The sequence below is a fragment of the Phascolarctos cinereus genome, unplaced genomic scaffold (assembly GCF_003287225.1).
Source record: "Phascolarctos cinereus isolate Bilbo 61053 unplaced genomic scaffold, phaCin_HiC Scaffold_8;HRSCAF=390, whole genome shotgun sequence".
NCBI lineage: Eukaryota > Metazoa > Chordata > Mammalia > Diprotodontia > Phascolarctidae > Phascolarctos > Phascolarctos cinereus.
In genome coordinates, this window is record NW_027556291.1 from 29589307 (window position 1) to 29603350 (window position 14044).

Consider the following 14044-nt stretch of genomic DNA (forward strand, 5'->3'; position numbering starts at 1 on the left):
CCTTGTTTTAAATGCGTACAGTCTATAGAAGAAGAGGCTGAGGACTGTAATTATCAAATTCCAGACTGGTTTTCATAACTGTATGGCTTAAACCATTAGTCTTGGGAGGTAGAGAACGGGGCACTGGGCATTTTAAACCAGAGGTTCATAGATTTAGAGATGGAAATAACCATCTAGTTCAACCCTCTCATTTTAAGGAGGCCCAGAGAAGTGAAGTAATTTACTCAAGGTCACATTGGTAATAAGTGGCATAGCAGAGGATTCAGACTTAGGCTCCCGGACTCCATATTGATGCTTGTTCTGCCTTTGCAGGAAAAATATGACTTACCATTTCTTGCGTTTTTCCTCAGTGTGGGAAGCAGTGGATTGGATGCTACCAAGTCTGCTAAAGTGGCCTTAGGTAAAGAAAAGATAAACTGATGACTTGTATGTATAGATGGGCAGAGACTGTTCAGTTTCTGGCTTTAAAATCAGACTTTTCCAAGTTCGTCTGGGCCCAGTTAGGTCACAAATATTTAGAAGCTAAAGAACTCCTACTGGCTGTTTCTAAACTTGGACACTCTCCAAACTACTCTATTGAAATAAACACAGTTTAATAAATACGTGCTGGATCAAATGATCCTAAAAGGTTTCGTCCAGCTGGTTAAGAATCTTTGATCAGATTTGTGAACTTTTTAATTGTTTAACTTGGCAAAGACCTCAGTTTAACCATGAAAATTATCCAGAAGCCTGTGTTTTGCCTCAGGATAATTTAATGTTTAGGCCTAATTTTCAGAGGAAGTTAAGATGAGAAATCCCAGTAGGACTCAGTTCTCAAGTGATTACTGAAGCCAGTCACAAAGAGAATAGCTATATATGATTTGAAATCTGGTCAGGGCCTCAGTGCATGGATACTCGGTTTCAGGTTGTCAAGACTTCAAAGGGGAGGAAAAACCATTCCTTTTTTTGGTCTATAATTATGAGTAGTAATTATTAATTGGTTGTGGTATTAGTTCTGTAAATCCTTTGAGGACGAATTACCAAGGTCCTCTGTGGGCCCTGAGCAAGCCCAGGACAGGTTCTGGTTAGGAATTCTGGAGGCTGAAGTTCAAATGTAGGATGCATCCCTGCTTGCTTTATTTATTGCATATTTTAAAGGAATGAAGTGTTTCTTATGAAGGAGATATCTAGAAAAAGCTGAGGATTTACAATCCTTTTTAAGGACTAAAATTTTAACTCCTTTGGGTAGACATTTCTAAAATGTATGATATACTCCTCTGCTTTCTTAGAATATAAATATTGCAATACTTTAAAAGATACAGGACTTCATCAATGCATATTATAACCCTTTTTTAGTCTTTTGTATGAAACTGGATCTATATTTCATACTGCTTGCTTTTTAGAAGTATATGATCAATTATAAATACTACTTTCAAAACTGCTTGTTTGTGATTCCATCTTTTTTTTTTAATCCCATTTAAATGGGGATTAAAAAAATCCACATAGTGGCCATATCCAAAAATATGTCTCTGTGCCTTGGGTCCTTCACTTCTCTGCTAGTAGATGGGTAATATGCTTCATCATCAGTCTTTTGGACACATGGTTGGTCATTGATCAGAGTTCTTCAGCCTTTCAAAGTTATTTTTATTTACAATGCTGCTCTGCTCTCTATATGGTCTTTCCTACCTCTGTACCTTAGTCCAGAGATGTCAGACATTCCAACCGGATTAAAATGTAATTGAGAAATATTTAACCAAAAAAAAAATACAATAGAACATAGATATCTTGTTAATATGTGGTTTTCTAAGTCACTATGTGCCCTACAGGGATCCTTATGTACAGTCTAGTGGCCCCCTTTTCTATTTGAGTTTGCTAGCCCTGCCTTAGTCTATTCTCTGTTCTACCTGGAATGTTCTACTTCCCCCTCTCCTGACTGTCCTTCAAGAACCAGCTCACATTCAGTCCTCCTCCTCGAAGTCTTCCCTGGTAACTCTAGTCAGATATGCCTTTTCCTGCCTTAGTCATGGTGTAGCATTTTGTTTGTACTTCCTTTATGTATTTACGTATTATTTTATATTGGAGTTTTTATGTGTGCCATTTCCTTCTCTGCTATAGTGTCTGCCGAAGAAGGGCTAATTTCCCTGTGTCTCTCCTTAGTGTGTGACAGGTGTTTTCAAGTACTTAATGTCTGTGGAAGAGAAGTGCATTGGTAATCCAAAAGCTCAAGAAGAGAAAGGCAAACTGTTGTCACTTTGATCTTGATTTTCATTCGCTTGGCTTTGCAAACCAGGGAACTGAGCTCAGCAAACACAAATTTGGTATATTAATACAGTGACTGGAAATGTGATGATCTGTAAGTCATTTTTAGCGTTGAGGGCATTTTTTTGGGGGGGAGGGGACACTTAGGCCACTATATACCTTTTTGGGGTAAAAAAAAAAATCTATCCCCTGGGGACTAACCTTCTGGTCTCTCTGAGTTTCATTGGCTTGGGCCTTGCACAACAGAGGATGCTGGATGCCATTTAAAATTTAAAAAAAATTGTATATGACATTCTTTCCTTATCCCCCACCCTGCCTGTTTGCTGAAAGGAGGTATGTATGCTTCATTATCTGTTCTTTAGGACCAAAATTGGCTATTACCATTATTCAGAGTATGGCTTTTTTTTCCATGTTCTTTTCATTTACCTTATGATAGTCATTATGTATATTATTGCTTTGGTTCTGGTTGTTGTACTTTATATCAGTTCAGGCAAATCTTCCCATGTTTCTCCTTGTTTACTTCAGGAAACATTGATTAAACATCAGCTGTGAGCCAGGCACTGTGTTAGGTCTTGGGGTTTTTTTTTTTTTTGTTCTTGGACCTGTAATTTCATTCAGTTTTTGGTGAGGAGCTTCCCTTGGCACATTCATGAAGCTTAAAGTCTTAGAGAGTTTTCTAGGGCCACTGAGAGGGCGATTTGCCTACTTCTCCATAGACTTGAGTTGTGCCATGCCATGCCATGAGGCATCCCTGGCCTCTGAGTTTATAAAGACAAAGAAGAAAAAGCTCCTGATCTCAAAAAGCTTACATTCTACTTAGGTAGGAGGGAATAACATGTCCACATAGAAATAATCTAGAATACATGCAAAATAGAGTAGTTAGGGGCTGGGAAGTAAAGTGTTGATAATGGAAAGAATCAGGAAAAGCCTTTTGCAGGAGTTGGCTTCTGAGCTCATCCTTGGAGGGATCGAGGGGTTCCACCAGGTGAAGGTGAGGAAGGAGTTACATGTATCCCAGCATGGGGTACAGGCCGGGCAAAATCATGGAAGCAAGAGATAGACTCATGTAGAGAAAAGACAAGTAGACAGAAGCATAGAGTTCTTGGGGAGAGTAATGTGGAATCAGTCAGTCTGGAAAGGTAGTCTGGAGCTAGACTGGGAAAGGCTTTCAGTGCTAAAGAAGGGAGTTTATATTTTGTCCTAGTTGCAGGTAGAGAGCAGAAAACAGTAACCTGTTTAGACACATGATTTAGGAATTTCAGTTTGGCAGCCATGGGGAATAGCCTTTGAAAAGGGAAAAGGTTGGATGGGGCGGGGGAGGGCAGTCCGTTAAGAAGCCAGTGCAGTAGCTAGGTGAGAGGTGATGAACCACATGTGAACCACCTGAATTGGGGTGCTTGGCTCAGTGAGTGTAGGAAAGGGGTTGGATGTAACAGATGGTGAGGTAGAATCAAGAGACACGGCACCTGTTGTTATATTGGGATGGGTTAGTGAGGGTAGAGTACTGTCTCAAAGTACTTTATATTGTCTTTTGTGCATATTTCATATTTACTTATATATGCTCAAGTTATTTTTCCCCCAGTAGAAAGTAAACTCTTTTAGGGTAGGAGTTATTTGGTTTTTGTCTCTGTATGCCTAGGTTAGTACCTGGCACATAGGTACTTAATGTTTATTTAATGAATAAAGAATATTTCTGCCCTCAACAGAAATAGAGAAGGGGTAAGTTTATGGGGAAAGATACTGTGTTTTATTTTGGACCTGTTGAGTCTGAAATGCTTGGAGATGTGGGACGGGAGCTCAGGACAGAAGAGGGCTAGCTATAGAGATACTACATGTAGTCTATATTTCTTATTGAACAATAATGCATCACAAACATAGAACACAATTTGTTCAGCATTTCCCAGCCAGTCAGTACCCACTTTTTTCCATTCTTCTGCTACAAAAAGTGTTGCTATGAATATGTGTATATATATGTGTATGTATATACATATCTATATATATGTCTTTGATCTCCTGAATTGAATCTAATCTTTTTTTTTCTTGGTACCTCAGAGCTATTGTTAGGAACTTCAGTAGTTCATTATAATGTGATACCTCGTGGGGCTGTGGAGGTAGGTAAGGGGATGTGTGTGTGTGTATGTATGTGTATTATATATATATACATACATACAGTTATCCCTTCCATATTGCATCTTTTCTCATTATGGTTTTGATATATCTTGGCCAGCATATGAAATTACTGTAGTATTTCGTATTTCATATTTTTAAAATTTCTTTTTCATAGGGTGTTTTTACGGAACATTGACCTATATATAGCTTATGACCAAATACTTAACCCAAATTTTACTGTAGGGTACTGTAAAACACTCCATAAAAGAAGAAAAAATTCAAACTTCTTCTACCATACAAAGAGAGGGCTGCAGATTTTCTAGATTGGGGGGGGCACCACACCCCTAACCCCCAGATGTGGAAGGGATAATTGTATAGCTTTCTTCCCTATCCTTAAATGGCACCAGATTACTGTCATCTTTTCATATGTCATTTCCTCTTTTGCTTTCATTCTTGGTACTGTGGGCCAGGAAATCAGATTGGGCAGGCAGATCACTTAACATGTCTGGGCCTCATTTCCTCATCTGCAAAATGAAGATGTTGCACTAGATCACTTCTGAGATCCATTCCTGCTTTTAATCTATGATCGTATAATAAAGATTGTTGAAAGTGTGTGTAAAATTAGGTTCTGAGCAAGGACCTGAGAGGCTTTTTAGATAAGCAAAATAGCTGAGTGTTTGAACTCCTTGTTGGCTGGTCATAAACTTTTTTTCTTTTATTTGTTCATTGATTTTTATCAGGTTTCCAGATACAGAGAAATGAGGGTGGAGTTACTTGGCTTATCTATGCACGTGAGGTGGCCTTTGGGTCTTCCCTATTTATGGTTTTCTTTCTTACCTGATTTCTTGTTACAGGTGTTAAAATCACATATCTTTGGACCAGATGGAGTTTAGGGTTTATTTAAATTGATTTTGTCTCACCATCATCTGAATTTAATCTCTTACATGATTGGTTAATTATTATAAACGTATCAACAATTGAGCTATCATGACTTTACTATCATAGCTGTGGTTTGCAGAAAAAATTGTCAGATTGTGATGAATATACTGTTCTTGGAGGAGCTGACACTGTATTCTCAACCCCAGTAGGACTCCTTTGAGTTATTACTAACAGTGGGAATGGCTTTGTCCTAGGCCATCCCCTGGTGCCTCAAAAGTCCCCTTTTGGGAGATAGCTTTTAAGGATTAGAACAGTGTCTGTGGGCTGAGCAACAATTTCTGTGCCTTGTGAGCAGCTTTATATAGTGGAAAGAGTACGGAACTTGGAGACAGGTAATCTGGGCTTGAGTCCTAGCCAGGACCATACTAGCTGTGTGACCGGGACAAGTATCAGCCTCTCTGAGTCTTGGAGTCCACATCTGTAACTTATTTATCCTACCCACTTTACTTGGCAGTTCTTAAAGTGCTGTAGAAATGTGAATTGGTTAGTAGTTTACTCATTTTGCATTGTGGGGTGGGCACGTGCTTGAATGTGTTTGGATCACCTCTCTTATGCTTATCCCAAAGACACAATGCCATCTTCAGGAAACATACATATACATTCTAAAGAGATGAACCAGTACAAATTTTGGCATTCCTGAGTAGCTTTATTCTGAATTACCTTTCCAAATTATAGGCTCCATCCCTCTATGAAAAGAATAATTCTAATGTAAAATTGACTAGGATGCAAGTAATACCAAGTCCCGGCTAAACACTCATATTATCGTGATGACCCTTGGCGCTGGATTCAGAGCAGTGAGGCTTGGGTTTCAGGGTGCTGATTTTGCTGACTAGCTGTTTCCTTGGAATGATGTGAGGAGCAAACTGTACTAGCTCACAGCTGGCATTTATGTAGCAATTTAAGGCTTACTTTTTTTTATATTTATGAGACATGATGGCTTTCAAAGAGCTTTCCTCACGGCAGCCCTATGATGTAGGTAGTATAAGTAATGATGTGTATGTTTTACAGAGAGTGAAATGACTTGGGCCTGGTGACGCAGCTTATATTGATCTCCTGACTGTAATTCCATTGTTCTTTCCTTTCACAAATGCTCAGAGCTTTAGATCTGGAAGAGACCTTAGAGGTCATCTAATCCAGCCTCCCAGGGCAGGTGTAGGTGGCACTGCAGGGGATAGAGCGCAGGGCTTGGAATCAGGAAGACTCACCTTCCTGAGTTCAAATGTGGCCTCTGACACTTCCTAGCTGTGTGACCCTGGGCAAGTCACTGCACCCTGTTTGCCTCAGTTTCCTTGTCTGTAAAATGAGCTGGAGAAGGAAATGGCAAACCACTCCAGGATCTTTGCCAAGAGAACACGACTCAACGAGAAATCCAACCTCCTCCATCAACAGATGAGGAAATTGGGGCTCAGAGAGATAAAGTGACTTGGCCTGACGTCCTCCGGCCAGTAAGAGGTGGAGCTAGGTTTCATCTTGGTTGGGAAAGTACTTTGGTTGTATTGTAGCAGGATCTTGGTTAAATTCATGGTAGTCTTCAAACTGGCCTTACTGCTTCTAGTTTAGCCCTTATCTAATCTTCCTTTCACTTCCTCAAATCACTCAAATGGATCTATGACCTAATCTATTCAAGAATTCCCTCCAGTGATGCAGAACTCTAGCCATCCATGCCTGCCTGTTCTGTGTGACACTCCTGAATATGCTGTCCCGATAGTTTGCCACCGGGCTCTTACCCACTGTACTGGAGGCCTTCCTCTCTTTTTCCCAAATCATGAGGCTGTCAGTAGAGTACTCTGGCCCGCCACCTGTCATTCTTTACCTTTTCAATGTGATCGGCTCATCTTCTCTTTTTGTCATTTATTTCTTGATGACGTCATTTACTCTTGGCTCTCTTTAGAGTTCCTTGTTAGATATGTGTTGCTGTCTACTCATCTACGAGGTACTTTTCTTTTGTTTTTGTGATGCTTATCTTTAGTTCCCTGGAGACAAAAGCATTCCCGGTTCACTGCCTGCCCTAGAGCACCACCAGTAAAATATTTGTATTGAAAAGATGGGCCTTTGTTGTTAGAGGAAGCTTGGGACCGGTAAAAATGCCCTGCAATTCCCCAAAAGCAATCCAGCCCTTTCTTCTCTTTTTCAAATCTGAGTCCAGCTTATCTGTACTATTTATCATATACATATGTCATATGTATCATACACACACACACACACACACACACACACACAGAGAGTAACTATAGCATGCCCATACAGAGATGCATGTTGAAATCTGGACGATTGATGTTTTTCATTCATTGGTCTTTCCTGTATGATGGACAGGCCAAACTCCTTTGAGTGATTACAGATCTCTTCCAGGAGGCTCTGTAAGGTCTTGGGGCTTGATGCAGTCAACAAAATGTCGTCTCTAAACAGGAGCATCTGGAGGAATTTGCTATCCACAGGGAATCCTTCCTTCACCTGGACTGTGCACCGGATCTCCGTCATAGTGGCAAATAATTTTGGTGAGCATACACCTCCCTGTCTTATGCCTCAGCTGATGTCTAATTCCAGAGGGTTATTGATCAGGGTCATTTTTGCTTTTACGTCTTCCAAAGAATCCTGAATGATCTTGGTATATGGATGGGGAGACACCTCATGTTAAAGGAGTCTTATGAGATGGATGTTTTGTTCTGTGGAGTTGAATGCTTTTTTTTATAATCAGCAGTAAGCACAACAATATCTTTCATTCTCTCCGTCTTTTAATCCATTGTGAGATGGTCGAGTTGTGGTCTATTGTTGAATACCACTTGCAGCAAAAGCCTACTTTTTCCCTACTTATACCCTCATTGAGGATGCCTTCAGTCGAGTAAAAATGACCCTAAATGATTTTTCGTAGGTGGGAGAGTAGGCAAACAGGTCGGTAGTTGTTGGTGTTTTCTTGGGTATTAATAAGGTTTGAGGTTTTTTTCCCCCAGTCCTTTGCTATCATCTTCTCCTTCAGATAACTTGTATATTGGTCCCAAATCTCTCACAATTGCATGATCTCATCTGTGTACACTTGATCCAGTCTGCTACTTTCCTCCATCTTTGTTCTCTGTAGTATCTTTTCTAGTTCCTCTGTAAGTACCTCAGGGACTGTGATAACAAGCTTGTTGAAGTGATTTTTGCATATCTTTTCTGTTTTCCTTTTCTTTGTAGCCTTCTTTCCATTTTTATCCTTGAATGCCCTCATGATGATGACTTTGCTTAGTTGGTATTCTTGCCGAAGCTTTCTTTTTACTGGTTTTTACCCTTCACAGTTTCTCTTTCTGCTATGAAATAATGCCACTCATAATTGTCTATTATCTTAGTAAGATTTTTCAGATGAGTTTATATTCTAATTTTGTTTTCCCTTTGGGTAGCCATCTCTCTCCATTCAGCAAGTAAAACAAATATTTGCTGACTAAGGCACTTTTTGGAGGTCTTTGGGCAATTAATTTGCATTAACTTCTGAATGAGATTATAATCAGCATAGATGTCATTTCTATTATCCATTTCCCATTTAAAATTTTTAATAGCTTATTTAAATAATTTAGGGTTTGATCTTAATTTTACACCATATATTTTCTTAATTGTTGATTATAAATTCTGATCTTGGCTCTGACAAGTCAGTGGTTTGACTGCAAACATATAGCTGACTTAGAGATAACTCCCATTTCAATAAGAAGTCTTATCCTGTCATTAAAATATGGTCAGTTTTGTTCTTTGTGATGTTATTTAGTGCTCACCATGTTCAGTGCCCAAAATTCCTTTTTCCTCCTCTCATTTTATATTATTTTTTTCTCAATTACATGTTAATTTTTTTTAAACATTTGTTTTTTAAAATTTTGAGTTCAAAATTCTCCCCTTTTCCCCCTCCACTCCTTCCTCCTTGAAAGCAGTTGTAAGCAATTGCATATAGATTATACATGGGCAATCATGCAAAACACATTTCCATGTTGTTGAGTTGTTTTTCAGTTGTGTCCCAACTCTTTGTGACCCCATTTTGGGTTTTTTTGGCAAAGATCTTGGAGTGGTTTGCCATTTCTTTCTTCAGCTCATTTTACAGATAAGGAAATGGGGTGAAGTGACTTGCCCAGAGTCACATAGCTAGTAAGTGTTTTGGCACCAAGCAGTCCCTGGTTCCATTACAAGAGCAGTCTCTTCTCTATGGTTAGAGAAGGTTTATTATATGGTTTATTTCTAGGACTTGGCACTTGGTACTTTCTACCCCACCCTCTCCAGTTTTGGAACCATAATCAAATCAATACTGCCATTTCTGCTGGAAAGGATGGGTCAGTTTCTTCCAGTTCCACTCCCCATCCCTCCCTGGCCCCCACATCTCTTTGTGCTCCTCTTAGAATTTACCCTCCTTCTTCCCCATGGCACACATATCAATCTGGCCAGATGGCTTAGTAGACCAATAAATAAACAGATACTGGGGTAGATAGGGAGAGACAGAGCAGGAGAGAGAAGAACACACATGGGCAGAGAGGGAGGGGAGGACAGGATGTGAGAAGAGACTGAGGGGCTTCTGAGGTCCCTCTTCTTCCCTCCTCTCTCTACCCTTGCCTCCGTTCTTTGATTCTTCGCTCTGTCCCTGCTCCCTTCTCCCGTCTTCTCTTTCTTTCTTTCTTTGCCCTTCCCTTTCCAGCACCTCCTCTCCCTCAACCACTTTTGCATCTTGTTGCCTCTCCCTCTTATACTTTTTTCTTCTCCTCTTTCCCCATCCCCCCCATACCATGTGGCACCTTCTGCCCAATGACCGACTACCTGGAATTGGCTTGTGGGAGCTAATGGGGTCTTTCCCTTTGTTCTTGATCTTCTTGATTCCACTGCCTTTTTCAGTAGATCACATGGTCTGTAAGTCATGAGTTTTGTCTTCTGAGGGCTGACAGCTTCATCTTTCAGAAATTGTTGAATCCTGGGTTGCTTCCCCATCTTTTAGGCTGGGCTCTGCTGAGAGAATGTGCGCTTATTTTAGAATTAGTCCAGGCTAAATAGGGATAGGAAGTAAAATCTGTTCTGTCATCCCCTCCCCCAAATAAGGCATTAAAAAGCCAAATTGAAGTGATTTATTTTAGCTGATGTTTTAAATGAATTGGATTTCACCCCTCCCTGCCATTTTTGGGGGATTTCCTAGTAGGGGAAAACCTTTATTTAATCTTAGTGAAAATCTTCCCTTAAAAAAAAGTTTGTTGCTTTTAAAAAACATTGCTGTCATCTTGCGGTTACTCCATACTCCCATACTGCACTACTTTTAAGCAAAACAAATGGAACGATTGGCCCCGTCTAATAGTATATCCCACGAGCCATGTGGAGGCCAGAACTGATTACTGCATTAATCTGAGTTCTGCTGTCTTTACTGTTAATTCCCTTTACGTTACTATGGTCATTGTGAGTGTTGTTTTGATTTTGCTGGCTTCACTTGGCATTAGTTTATATAGGAGATCTGAAGTTTTTTTGGAATTAAGTTAAATATTTAAGTGTCTATCATATACAAGGTTTGATAGGCAGTATAAAGAGCAGAGATGTCAAACTCAAGGCTTGCAGAACTCTTAAGTGGTCCCTGTAATTGGGAAAGACAGTGTAACATAGATAATGTTGATTGTGGTTTTCTGAGTCAATATGCAGCCTGCAGAGACCCTTTTTGAGAGACAGAGAGACAGGCTGCTGACAGTACTAGCTGTGACTGAGCGAGGCACAGCCTTTCAGTGACCCAGGCAGCTCTAAGGTCTTATTTTGCTGAGCAGGTGCTAACCTGTGTTGGTTGAGTGAGTGTGTTCTTTTGGGAGTGCCTTATACCAGTGAAATCACGGGTCCTGTCCCCCCCCCCAAAAAAAAATAGTATACAAGATACTGTGCTACACGAGGGGGATAGAGAGAGGACAAAACATAGTCCCTGCTTTTAAGGATCGTAAGATCCTAGGTTTAAAGCTGGCAGGCCTCTGAGGCCATATAGTCCAACCCCCTCATTTTACAGAGGAGGAAACTGAGACCCTGGGAGGCCTGCAGTCACACAAGTAGCAAATAGCAGAGGTGGAATTTAGACCCAGGTCCTTTTGGCTCCATACTGCCACATACTCTCCAATGCAACATGCTACCCCCGTGCTCACAGCGGGAGAGAGAGCAGTATGCTGCAGACGTTTTCCTGAAGGAGATCACACCTGAGCTGAGGCGAAGGAAGACACGGATTCCCAGAGAAGGAGGTGAAGAGGGGAGTGCGTTCCAGGTACCCACTGTGGCCTATGGAAATGGAAGGTCAGCTTCGGGGAGCAGCTAGTCGTGCAGTTTGGTTGGAAAGGGAATAATGTGAAATTAGTCTAGAAAAGTAGTTTGGATCAGGGAGGGCCTTAAATGCCAGGGTAAGGAGTTTATATTTTATCTAATAGTAAGTAATCCGTTCTGAACAGGTGAGTGATGTGGTCGGACCTGTCCTGTTCTTAGCTGTGTGAATGGAGAAAAGAGGATGGATGGAATATATTATGGAGGTAAAATTGACAGGATTTGGCAACTGAATGGCTATGAGGGAGTGAGAAGCCCAGAATGACTCGGGTTGTGAACCTCAGTAGAGGTCCCTCAGTAGAAATGGGAAAGAGTCATCTACATCCCTCAGCTGGCCTACTCCCGAACCATTCAGTCATTACACTGTTTCAAGGTTAGTGAGCCAGCTGCCTTTATGAGTGCTGATTGAATTCCCTTGGGATGGAAAGTGCTAGTCTGCTTGACTAGAGCAGCAAGTGTATTTAATGAAGCCCCCTATTCCTACCTGCTGTAAAGTAAAAGATAAACCTTTGGGACTTTTCACCTAGTTGTAATGAATAAATGTTGGCCCAGTGCCTGGTTTACCCAGGAAGCATTCAATTCCAAGGCACTGAAGAGGACTTCAACAAGAGGCTGGAGGATCACTTATCACATGGGTTGTAGTTGCATTCCTTTTGGTGTAGACTTTGGCCGCTGAGATACCTTTCAACTCCGGGATTCTCTGATTCTGTGAAATGTTTCTGCTTTAAAGCAAAATTGGGTTTTTCCTGTTTCTACTTGGCCTTGGGAGGATGATGTTACCTGAACAAGACAGTGAATTTCGCTGTTTCAGTTGTGCTTTCTCTTTACCTGATGACATCCAGCCTGGTTCTGAGTTTAAGGTGTGTGATACCTCCTTGTTGAACTCTTCCAATAGCATTTACTCCTCAAGAAAGCTATGTCCTGCCCCCATTCTCTTCCCCAACCGTTTAGCCTCAGAAAGAGGGCTTCTTATTCTTCCTTAATTAGAGCTTGCTTCAGGGTTTTAGGCAGATTTGTTCCTTTGAATTTGCTCTGCCTTTTCTGTACCTGAAATATAATCAGAGACATAGATTATCAGAGCTGAAAGGGAAAGGAGGGGGAATAAGCATTTATATAGTACCTACTGTGTACCAGGCTCTGTGCCAAGAGCTTTACAGGTATCTTCTTTGAAAAGGTACTCAGAGATTTGGCTCCGACCCTAGCATTTTGCATATGGGGAATCTGAGGTCACAGAGAGAAAGTGCCTTGACCAAGATTATGTCGAAAGTTAGTGGCAGAGTTAAAACTATAACCTGTTCCATTTGACTTGTAGGCCAGTGTTTTCTCCTATACCAGAGATTCCCAAACTTATTTGGCCTACCACACCCTTAAAAAAAAAATTACTCAGTGCCCCCCTGGAAATCTACTTTCTTTAACCCTTTAAAGATTTTTTAAAAAATTTGTGTCATTTCAAAAAAAATATAAAATATTTTTAAAAAATGATGCACCTTAAATTTAATAATTTATTGTAAATTTGTGGTTTTTTTCCTGCATTGAAATTTTGATGATGCAGTAGTATTGTATTGTATAATAAACAAGTCATTACATGCACGGTCTTCTCAACAATGCACAACATGCCCACCTGCCAGCACTTAGTTATTAAGACCTGTCCTCTGACTTGACCACTGACCACACATTTTGTGTGTTTATTTGGAAAATAATGTAATCACTACGACTTCAACTTTGTTACACAACAGATGAAGCATGTACAAAAGGTCTTTCAAAATTTTCTCCTCTTTCTTTATGTTTCCACTGCTCCCTTATTTTTATTCAAAGCCTCCCAATTGCACCCTAAGCTACTCCTACTCCCACCCCCCCATCTTTCCAGCTACCCAGGGGGTAGTATCACCCACTTTGAGAACCTCTGTACTAAACAGATGATTTTAACCCATAGACTTTATCTAAAAATGCTCTGATTGGATTTCGAAGACCTTTTATCTCTAAATTTTACAAAGCTGGGGGTGGGGCCTGGGGAAGCTAGCCAGTGATCATTCCTTCCATCCTCTGGTTTTCTAGCCCATTGCTTCTCTTGTACTTCTCTGGGATGTTTCCTAATTTTATTAATGTTATTATCATCATTATTCACAATCAACACCTCATTGTCCTGTGGAAGTGATCTTGGGTTCTTGAAGGAAATGCTGGCAGAGTACAGTTTCTGGTAGCTCCTCTTAGAGTTGAAAAGGCTTCAGGTTCCATCCCGGTGGTGGTATCTATCCAGCATGTAAGGACCAGCCTACCTAAGTTAAAAAAGACTCACCACAAAAAGGTTAGCCACCAGAGGATGATTTAAAAAAAAAAAAGTATGGTAATTCATGAAGAACCAGCCATCTACATTTATCCCTTCCACATTGTGACTTTCCCCATTTCTGTTTGGATGGATTGCGTGTCGGCATAAGATATTCAATGGAAATTTTTTGAGAGTTTTGTAGAAGTCATAGACCAC

General features: G+C 40.5%; 1 protein-coding gene across 1 annotated transcript in view; it reads left to right on the forward strand.

Annotated features, from left to right (window-relative positions):
• CD99L2 (CD99 molecule like 2) overlaps positions 1 to 14044 on the forward strand; it is a 154347-nt gene that overhangs the window by 21725 nt on the left and 118578 nt on the right. The window lies entirely within an intron of this gene.